Source organism: Furipterus horrens, unplaced genomic scaffold (assembly GCF_987537825.1).
Source record: "Furipterus horrens unplaced genomic scaffold, mFurHor1.1.pri manual_scaffold_4, whole genome shotgun sequence".
Taxonomy (NCBI): Eukaryota; Metazoa; Chordata; class Mammalia; order Chiroptera; family Furipteridae; genus Furipterus; species Furipterus horrens.
Window position 1 is genome coordinate 45,643,494 of NW_028327174.1, and position 12,338 is coordinate 45,655,831.

A 12,338-nucleotide genomic window follows, 5' to 3' on the forward strand; every position below is an offset into this window, starting at 1 on the left:
AGTTGTCCCTCTAGGAAAAATTATTCCCCACTACTGAGGCAAGACCCTTCTGTGTACTTTACCTAGAGCTTGCACATCAGAAGGTTTTCCAATCTGGTTAATAAAGACAGACCCTATCCCTAGGTCTTCAAGAGACAGGGAAACTGCTACTTCTAAATATTTTGTTTGGTTCTTCTCCTATTCTTGTGAAATTTCTTCACATGTATGTGTACTACTTTTAGACTGAAATTTACATATCATTCAAGTGTGACAAGAAAATCAACATAAAAGATATGTATTGCTATATACATTGGAATAGTTCATCTTCTCCTGGAAATTGCTTTCTTTTAAAGGCAAAAAAGAAAATGATGATTCCCAGATCATGTAACAGTTATCATATACAAGTGAGGTAGCAGCCATGTGAAAAAATTAAAGAAAATATTCAGAAAAGAGCAATAAGACTCAACAGGTGTAGATATCATTAACACCAGAAAAAAATTTTCTGATGGTGAGAGCTAAACATGTTTTGTGAAAGCTATAGTCCTTGTGTGGAACATCAGAGATTAAGGACGTGAGCGGGTCTGTTAGCAGAAGTCCTCCTGGATGTGTTTTTCCAGAGAAGCAGAAGAAGTGGGCTATGCAAATAATAACAAAGAGGAGCCAGAGCTATAGGAAGGCATCTGTCTCTATGACAGCAGATAAACAGAGCAGCTAGGAGGCTACTCTTCACCTGTCTTCCCCAACAAATAGTTAGTCCAGAAAAAATCAGTTAAGTCAAGGATGATCTTTAGGTTTTTTAGTAAAGGACTGCATACACTGAATGCAACTATACTATAAGAAATAGATATGGACAAGAGCATCATAACTTACATACAGGTGAAGAAAATCACTAGCAAATTGTTACCATGGAGTAGGTAAAATTTTAATTAAAGAAAATGAGAGATTACTTTTGAAGTAAGACCTTGGAGCAGAAATGAGAACTCATGGAAGATATAGAAAGGCAATAGGAAGAAATAAAATATGATCTAGTAGAACTCAGGAAGAAATAGAGGAGAGAAAGTCACCTCAGCAAAATTGAAAACAGCATGAGAAGGATTAGAAAATATGAATTAAACAGTTAGGAATGTGGGAGAATGGAGGAAGTGACCACACTGAAATGAAAATAAAGACAAAAGGAAGGAAAGAAGGAAGAAAGGAAGGAAGGAAGGAAGGAAGGAAGGAAGGAAGGAAGGAAGGAAGGAAGGAAGGGAGAAAGGAAGGGAGGGAGAGAGGGAGGGAGGGAGGAAGGGAGGAAGGGCTAGAGAGAAAACAATAAATGAAATAGACAAGCTGGAGGATTCACATACATATATTTGGAATAAATAGCCAATAAGGAAAAATAATCAAATTAACAGAACAAATGTAAAGTTATAATTCAATATGTTTTTTGTTGAAATAAAAGACCTGAATCTACATATTAGAAAGACTCAAAAGAACTGACCAAGAATGATCAACATCAAGATATTTCCTAGTAATGCTATTGGGCTTCAAAATAAAGAATTTTTAGGCTCAGACAAAATAAATATTATTTATAAGGATAAAATTATTATGTTATATTCATATTCCATTATAACATTCAATGTCAGAAAACAGTGAAATAACCTCCTTAATATAAACAAAGTGGGGCCAAAGTGGGTTTACAGTTGTTCATATGGAAAATAATACAATAATTAATAAAAATAATACAAGAATAAACTCTGTGTTTTACATGCTTACAACTGTAAACCTACATTTTCCTCACCCTATATACTCAATAAAAAAAAAATGTGACTTAGAATTGTATCCGGCCATGCTGTCCTTTAGGTTTAGACTATACACAAACAGTTTTGAATATTCAAGACCTTAGAGAATATTTTTTTTGAAAAACTTTAGAGACAATGCTAAAACAAATGTTGAATAACAGAAGAGAATGCCAATTTTAGAGTAAAATGAAAAATAATTATAGCAATATATAGCAGTTATAAATGTATTACTGCATAGCATAGCACCCACCTCTGTGTTGCATAAATTGTATTATAAGTAGAAGCAGGAAAAAGATTAGTAGTGGAAGATTTAAATTCATATCTATAAGTTCAAGAGAGAGGAAAAGGGAAAGAACATATGTGAGAATATAAAAGACCTAAATAACACAATTAATAACATAGTTGTACCTTGAAAACAAACCTTGTGTATAAGTCTTTGTGTAACATTCAAGACTCATAAGGAAATCTATAATAAAATTTTAGATCACTTTTTAGAAAAGAATAAAAATTTTGTTTAGCAAATAATTCAAATATTGGGAGAAATTTAAAGGAAAGTAGAATAAAGGAATTAATAAAGATACAGTGAAAGGGAAAGAGAAAATAAACTATAGACCTTCATAGTTTGTTTAACTAACTTTAATGGGAAAATTTGCCACAGGAAAAGGGAAACTCAGAAGTCTACTTGAGAATCCCTAAGTCTCCGCCCCTTACAATGTAACAGGAGTGACAGCTCTACCTGGGATGCAGAGGCAAACAAACACAGGAGCCTGTCAGAATGAGGAGACAGAGAAGTATGGCCCAAAAGGGGGACTGGATCAAGGTTCCAGTAGGAGAACTAAGCGACAAGGAGATAGACAACCTAACAGATGAGAAGGTAGACAACCTAACAGATGCAGAATTCAAAACACAACCTAACAGATGCAGAATTCAAAACACTGGTGATAAAGATGCTCACAGGCTTGACAAATATGCTTGAGTATGGCAGATGCATAAGAGAAGAAGTGAAGGCTATGCTAAGTGAAACAAAGGAAAATCCACACAAAACCAATAGTGAAGGGAAGGAAACCAGAGTTCAAACCAATGATTTGGAACATAAGGAAGAAAAAAACAGTCAACCAGTGCAGAATGAGGAAGCAAGAATTGAAAAGAATGAGGAAAACTTCCCAGGTTTTGCGAAGGAGATGGACATACAGGTACAGGAAGCACAGAGGGTCCTGGGTGAGCTGCACCCAGAGGGGACCACACCAGGATGCATCATGACTGAGATGCCAAAGGTGAAAGATAAAGGCAGAGCCCTGGGGACAGCAAGAGAGAGGTGGAGGGTTGCCTACAAGGGAGTGCCTATAGGACTATCAGCTGATTTCTCAGAGGACACTTTGCAGTCAGGAAGAGACTGGCAAGCAGTATTCAATGTGATGAAAAGCAACCTACAACTAAGATTGCTCTATCCAGCAAAGCTATCATTTGGAATGGAAGGGCAGATGAAGTGCTTCCCAGACAAGGTGAAGCTAAAGGAGTTCATCATCACTAAGCCATTATTATATGAAATGTCAAAGGGACTGACTTAAGAAAAAGAAGATCAAAACTTTGAACACTAAAATGACAACAAACTCACAACTATCAACAACTGAATCTAAAAAATAAAAACAAAATCCAACTAAGCAAACCAGAATAGGAACAGAATCATAGGTATGGGGATCATTTGGAGGGTTATCAGCTGGGAGGGGGGAGGGGGAGAAATGGGGAAATAGTGCAGGGACTAAGAAGCATAATCAGTTGGTACAAAATAGACAGGGGGATGTTAATAATAGTATAGGAAAGTGTGAAGTCAAAGAACTTATATGCAGGACCCATGGACATGAACTAAGGGGGGTGGTATTGCTGGAAAGAAGGGGGTACTGGATAGAGGGGAGCAAAGGGGGAAAAATGGAACTACTGTAACAACATAATCAATAAAATATATTAAAAAATAAAAAAAAATCTACTTGAGAAGTTAGCCTGTACTATATGATGCTTAAAATAAGAAAGTACTCATTATCCCTGAGATATTTGTCTCGTGTTTTGTCATGAGTGATGAGGGTGAGGTTCCAATTGAAAGAACTAGACATCTTATCCACAATTTCAATAACTGAGAAAAATAATAACTTTTACAATAGTATCACAAAGTAATAAAACTAACAAATAACCAAAGCTGTGTATAGATATATACATACCACAGTGCCATTGATGATATTCTTGGACAATAGATCATAAATAATATCTATTCTCCACTTTTCTCTCCAATGAGTATATACTCCTTAGGTAATAATAATTAAATGGTGATTCAGTGACAAATATTTAATTATGATATAATAATTATCTTAACACAACATATACAAAATAAACATTTAATAATATATATCTTCAAATCAATTAAATAAAAATTTAATAATAGAATTTAATAATAAATTAAAATGTGGTTACCTACATCACAACATACCCCAATCAATTCCAGATGAATGGCAGATCTAAAAGCAAGAGATGAAGCAATACAGTACTTAAAGAAAACATAGGATAACATACTTATGACCTTAGAGTAAACAACTTTCTTTAAAAGGATACAACAGTATCAAGCAAAGATGAAAAAGTGGGTTGTAGTAAAATTAATAATAATCAAAATATACCACTAAAAAATAAAGAATGTGAAAGAAATTATATACAGCTCATATATATTACAAAGAACTTATTTCTAAATATATACGGATAAAAATGATACATGGAATTATAGTAAAATTAAGAACTACTCAAGATACTATTAAGTGAATAAAAATTATGGGAGAAATTATTTGTAATACATTTACTTTACAAAAATTTGTAATGAGAATATATTAGAATAAAAGAACCTCTTTTAAATAAGAAAAAGACAAGCGACCAAATAGAAAAATAGTCAAAAAACATAAAAATACATTTGGTAAAAGAAAATATCAAAATAGCCAATAAACATAGGAAACATGTCAACATTATTGGTAATCAAGGAAATGCAAATAAAAAACACAATTTTAAATTTATTCATTCTACTAGATACCCACAGAATGGATAAATTTGAATGAAGGAAAATACCAAATAATAACAAGGATGTGGTTCAGCAAGAGCTCTCAGACATAGCTGGTAGGGATACAAATTACTACAATTGCTTTGGAAACTGCTGAACGTATGCAAAGTGTGTAACTCCTGAGTACACCCGCACAAGAATACACCTATAACTCCAAGAAGAGGCATGTACAAGAATGTTCACTGCTGCACTACTTTGTAATAGCCAAAACTAGAAACTACCCAAAAGCCAATCTATAGTAAAACAGGAAAACAAATTGTGGTATATATACACACAATGGAATTGTACACAAAATGAGACTATATAACCTACACTATATGAATGGAACAATGTAAATGACTCAAAAAATATTCTTTAGAAAAAGACTCAGACCACACTCCCTAAAAACAAAGAGTATATACTACTATTCAATTCTATATGCAGTGTACAAAAGTAGGCAGAACTACTTAATGTCATTAGAAGACAGTGGATAACCCTTGGGATGGGTAGAATAGAGGTTGGAGTAAAGATGAATGGGCTCCTAAGATGCAGGTAACGTTCTGTTTCTTGCTTTGGGTACTAGTCATACAGATGGGTTTAATTTGTGAAAGTTTATACATTTGCACTTTTATGTATTTCTATGTCTTAATATATATCATTTTTCTATGTATATGTGTCTAATACCATAATAACCAGTTTTTAAATTTAAATATCTTAATATAAAAAACATTAATTCTTTTACTCTATAGAAAAAGTTTAAAAGAAGTTCAGGTTATTAAATATGTTGAGGATAAATATTTATTTCCAGACACAATAACCAGAGTTCATAACTAGAATCTCACAAGCCAAAATAATCAGGAAAATTCTGGCAAAAAAGAAAATTTTCTATGGCCATTATCAGTCACATAATCATATATTTAATTTTTATTTTAAAAATAAAAAAGAAAGAGGTATATATATTTTTCCAAAGAACAAATTTATATTAAATAAAATACATTGCTAACTACATTGTATACATTGTGTTTAACTCATGCGTTAGAAAAGGAAGAAAGGGGAGGAAGAGAAAGAGAGAGGGAGGGATTGAGAGAGGGAGAGATAAAAAGGAAATCTAAAAACTTTCTCTTGATTTCTTAAGGATTCATGAATACTCAATTGGTTTTCTTTTAAACCATGCAGTGCTAAGTTTACCCAAGAAAATATAGAATTCTGATGGGTCCAATCTAATTTTACACCTTATTTATAACTTTTTGACCTTTTATACTCTACTGTACATTAAGGTCCATGACCTGTTGGTTGCACAAATATCACAGAATTATTCGATGGTATTTTTCGGACACTGAATTCACACTGAATACATAAATTGACTTTCTATACAGAGTAATGTTAGTAGTCCATGAAAAGTGAAATATAATTGGAAGGGTCAACTGCTCTAAGGAAGTAAGTTTTTCTAAACAATATACAATTATTTCTGTTAAAATGATCTTATACTGAACTTCTATAAAATATAATGGACTGAAGTGTCTTGCTCCTAAAAATTGGTCTTTTGGTTATACATTCTTGATAGTTTATGGTCTAAGACCCATATAAATAAAATGCTTCCTTCTAAACAAAGTATTTAGTAAGTAATATAGACTGCATTTCATTTTGGCAATGAGAAAAAGTTCTAGCAATCTATTAGGTATAGAACAGATCAAAATAATTATTACCACTAAGATTTTTAAATCCTGTATTAAGACAATGATATGTTATATTTAGAACTTTCTTTTAAGGAAGTATTAAATTGAAAATGGACACTGGCATTTAATCAGTAGAGCTTTTCCAGGAAAAGAAATGGCAAAAAATCAGAGAACAGCAGATCCAGGCTTGAAGTTTACCCCATTGACATGACTGAATGCCAAATAAGGTGGAATAGCACCAGAATGGAGTGAAAACAAGGCAAGAAGCCTTTAGCGAGTCAATGCAGGGAAGGATGGCATCATCCCAAGGGCAGAAGAAAAAAGTGCTCTCTCCCTGTGTAGCTTAAATTATAAAACTCTGGAAGCAATGAAAGGAGCTAATAATGCAAGTCTGTTCTAATTTGAGAGGTACCTGGAAATTTATCAGGCTAACATGATGATGGTTGAATGGCTTAAATATAAGACTCTAGTCATGTGTTTGCAAAAAAAAAAAAAACAAGTAAATGTCTGCACTCAGGAGACTGCGGCAGTGAGCAAAATTGTATCTTGGTTTTTTATTCCAATATCATTTACCACATTTCCAAAAATTAAGACTATTAATTCTATACATAGTTTTTCTTCCCTCAGGTGGTTTTAGATAAATACAAATTAAAAACTTAGATATTCTAACTTTTTCTTTCTTTTGAGATGAGGCTAAGAACAGATAAAGGTTGTGTTATCCAAAATGGAAATGTCGCTGAAATATAGACCAGATATTATCATCTCTTAACATCATCTTTTCTCCATTCTTCCAGAAGGAAACAAAAATTCTAACATGCACACTAAGCTCGTGCCATATGGACTTGGAAATTGGAAAACATCTAGATTCTCATTTACTCCAATAAATACAAAGTAAGAAATGATAAGCTGTTATCTATTTTTGGCAGTGGTTTTCCAGGATCCAGACCAGAATTTACAACACTGAAATACTTATTAATTATTCTTATTTTTTGCTTTGATTCATTTCATGTAAGATGTAGTGAATGTAGGAGGAGCAGGGCTGGGAGCCTGAGCTATGTATAAAATCACCATGGAAACCACATCTATGACTAATCAGTGAGACTTGGCAGGCATGATTCTGCAATTATTATTACAAAACCCCACATGTGAACTTATTTAAATCCCCTCTCGCTGTGCCTCTCTTTTGATTTAATATAATACTCAGGATTTTACTTTTTCCAGAGTAGTTCCTAAGTGCTATGTAACCACAAATCCCCACCAGCCATTCTCTCAAAACTTGATCCCAGCATCTTTTTTTTTTTAAATCCTCACTCAAGGACATCACTTTCATTGCCTTGAGAGAGGGAGAGAGAAAGAGGTGGGGGGAGAGAAAGAGAGTTGGGGGCCTCAAATGGCTGTCTTCTCCTTCCTGCCCTGACCAGAATCAAACCTATCTGAAACCTGGGTATGTGCCCTGACCTGGAATCAAACCCTTGACCTTTTGGTCTACAAGACAATGCTCCAACCAATTGAGCTACATGGGTCAGTGCCACCCCAGCATCTTGAAGAAATCCTTTATCTGTGTTTCTGTGTTTCTGTGTTTCTCTCTCTCTCTCTCTCTCTCTCTCTCTCTCTCTCTCTCTCTCTCTCTCTCTCTCTCTCCCTGTCCTGCTCCTTCTCTGTTTCTCTCCTCTATCCTAATCTCCATATCTTTTCTTTCTCTTTTTAGTAGAGGATCAAGAATAGATATGCCCACCTCTATGGGATTGGTTCATCACAGCTAGGATGGAAAAAAAAAAAAAACGATTAGTTTGGTTCATTTCAAGATGTTGTCTTAAGGAATCAGGACAGAATGTTGAAATAGAAGATAAAAATAGATTATTTAAGAGTCAAATATTTTCTAGAAGGACAGGTACAGTCTACTAAGGAGCGGGGATATATTAAATAAAATAAGGAGTAATAAATATCTATCGGAGTTCTAGAAAGGAAATTGCTGATGACCTTGGTGGATCCATTGGTAAGATGAAAGTGGATCAGGGCATGAGAAGGTGTAGACAATGAGCTGAGACCCATCTTTCAAGTAACTTCATTATGTAGAGAATGGTTCCTGAGAGATACATGGTTGAAAAAGGCTTGTGTTTTCTAAACTTTTTAAAGGCAAAACTGTCTTGAGCATATTCAAACGCTGATGGGACAGAGCCAGTTGAGAGGGAGCAGTTGAGGACAGCAAGAAGAAAAGGGAGCAGGATGATCTCCTGGGAAGTGAGGATGGATTGGTCTGAGAATAAAAGAGATATCCAGCTGGTAAAAGAGTGGGTTACAATTTAAATAAATATGTTGGTGTAATAGTAGAAATTTAAGGGAATTCACTTTCAGACTTCTGTTTTCTCTATGATGTAAGCAACTGAATTACCTTCTAAAAATGAAGGTCAGGGAAGGGTGTAAGAGGTTTCGTGTAAACTGAGAAAGTTGGAAAGATCCTTTGGTCCCAATGAGGACACAGAGGGAGGTAGTGGGGGAAACATTTAGGATGGCCAAGAAATATTGAGAAGGCACAGAAGCTGGAAAGAGTTTATAGTCGCTCTAGGCACATATTTAGGCTATATTTTCCAGTAGAAAATATACTGAGAAAAAATGGCCTTTTAAGGATTCTTAAAATTATACCACTTAATGGAAATTGCATAGCTTTGCCAGCGTTTAAGACCAATTTAAATACATAAATATTAAAGCTTCCAAAGGGCGCCCAAGATTTCTCATATTTCCAGATAATATAACTGAAAGTCTAATGAAGCCAGAGATCATGTCTTTCTGACCCTGTATTTCAAGGACCTAATAGGGCCAAGTGCACAGCAGACATATTAAATATTGATAAATGTTTATTGAAATCAATGCTAAGAGGATGGATGTGAAAATAAAACACTGGCATCTTGTGTTCAGAACAAAAAATCAGTATAAAATAAAAGAAAGATAGGTTACCTATTGGCAAATTGCATGTGGAAAGGCATAAATATACTTTCAATTTGTTACTTTTTCAGGAGAAAGTGTATTCAAAAGACACCCAAGTACACTTCCTAAAAGGAGATCATTGTGTTTTATTCATGTAACAGGTGAACAGTAGTAGGAGGCAGTAGGCAAGTGATGGAGGGCTGACGTTCCCTTAATAGATAGTCAATGGACTTAATAATAAAGCCAAAAAATAATTATTATTCATTATTTAAATAACATTCTGAGATGCTTATTATATGTCTTGTTCTGGACTAATTACTTAGATGAATTCTTCAAGCTTCACAACAACCCTAAGGGACTGTATTACTATTATTAATATACCCGTTTGCACATAAGGGAATGATCCTGAGGTGAAATAACTTGCTCGTGATTACAGATCTGTTGAGGTGCAGAGCTATTATGAACCCAGTTCTTTCTGTGAACAGGGTCACATTCTTTACCACACTGTCTTCCCATCCATTTGTCAAATGCCTTCTTTTGTCAAGTGTGGAAATTAAGGCCCAGGGAATAAAATGAGTTGTCTATATTCACACACTCTGTTAATTGTCAAACCATAAATTGAACCCAGGTCTGTTCATCCCCAGCCCAGTAATCTCTTGACTATTCTTGAAAAACATAAACCCAGTTACATTAATTCCTAGTAGTTGAAACTTTATCTAACTCCATTTCATTGACTCAATGAAGAAAATTCACCCTTAACATCTTATCTCTTTTGACCAAACTGAAATGGATTTATTTTAATTCATCACTTAAGTGGAGAGTATAATTTGAACTCAAATATTTGAGAGAAGTTATGTGTTAATACTCTTCAATACTTCCCAATATCATAACGTAAGAGGAACAATAAGGAAAAACACTATAAAAAGAATTTGGATAAAAAAAAGGAATTTGAGAAAATACTGAAAATAAAAAAAGTAATAGTAGCTAGATATTAATATAATCAAGCAATACCTAAGCTCTTTAATTAATTAACTCCTTTATATCACAGAAAATAAATATGATTAGCATTCCCATTTTACAGTTGAAAAAAATGAAGTACTGAGAGCTCCTGCCGGGAGACTCTGAAATGGATCTCAGCTCTCTGGCTTCACAGCCCACACTCCAACTGAGAACCTATCTATTCATATTCACACCTATGAATATAAAAATATATTAAACAGGACTTCTCTGGTTTTCTTGTATTTTCAGCTGAGGCCCCAGATCCGAGGTCAACAGATAAAAAGCACCATGCCTATGATCTAAAGGGCACACCATCACAGGACTTACTAAGTGATTCCCACCTGCTGCAGAAGCCATCACCTTTATCAGTCTATGGAAGATAAGGCTAGTGATTCATTAGAGAGAATTTTCTTCTAGGGGAATTACTAAAATGAATTCCTAGTAATAGAAGGAAAGGGAGAATCTTTGGATAGACTGGTGGGTTTGACCTACCCATAAGGAAAGTCAACTGGCACCTCATTCCCTAACTGGATGCTTCCTAATCTGCACGAACTCCTTGGCTCATCATGGGCTAATACAAGAGTCAAGTATGAGTCCTTGACAGACCCTAATGAATCTATGGAGTTTGGAGGGCAGAGCATCTAGATAACTTACCTGAAGCAATCTTCAGGTAGATGTATGGCTGCTAGGTGAGTAGAGAACAGAGGGCAGTAATGGAAAAAGGCAGCTTTCATTTCCAGAGTTTAGCAGAACCTGAATGACTGAGTTCTGGTGGACCAAACAAATATCAATGAAGTAAGCCTAATTCTAGCCTACAAGAGTTCTCTGCCTACCCCCTGCCTAAGATAGGGTAAGGGGATCCAACAGAAAAAGACTGGATGGTGTCTACATTTAGGAAATAAACCTGAAAAGCTGAAGGTTACCCTGAAAGGTAAGCCGGAGAGAGTATCACCCATGACAGGGAATGGCACAATATGGAGGTCCTAAGACTTATGGGGGTGGGTCTCAGAGGCAGTTACAAAAGAACTTCCAACAGAGGAAGAGCAGCTTTGGAGCATATGCCTTCCAGGAAGCACCAGCAGCCAGATAGCAATAGCAGTATCAGTCAAAGAAGGGCAGCCCTTTCCTTTCTCCTGACCTCCAAAAGTATGTCCTGATCCATTTTCACTGAATTCAAGCAAGTTAATAAATGGGTTTACTCTCAATCTGTGGCAGTTTGTTAGCTGGTCACCTTATCCTCAATCTAGCAACTTTTTATCCAAAATTTACATTGCCGTCAATATTTTTCTAAAAAAATATTACTTTGCTCAGACGCTTTCATAATACCTACTCCCTCCCAATTAAGGCTGAATTCTTCAGTATACAGGAATGGGATTCAATAATCCTTTTTCTGTATTCACTTTCCAACACATAAATATTTTAACTAAATTTCAGGCCCACTATGAACGCGAAATCTTTAATGGATTTCTGAGAATATATTGTGGTCCCTCAATCTTTTAGAGCTGTGTACTTTTATTTTCCCAAACTACTATGAATGTCGCAACTTTTTGCCTTATACCAGTCTTTTAATCTGAAATGTTCCATACCCCCAATCAAAATTCAACCCACCCTTCAAAGCTCAGCTCAAATATCACCCCTTCTCAAAATTGTTACTTGATTCCCCCAGTTGGAATCAGTTAGTCCTTTGTCTGTATTCCCCTGACCTCTTCTGTATTCTTTTGGTTTTGATCTTATTTCATTCTGTTTCATATTATAGTTAGTCATGTAGCTAAAAGGTGCAAGACAAAAGCCCCAAATCTGCATACACTATAAATTTCTGACGTATCAAGGAATTAAAAAAAAAAAAAAAAAAAGAAACTTGGAAGATTTTAGTTGCATGCAAGCTCAAAGATTGTTCTTGGAACACCA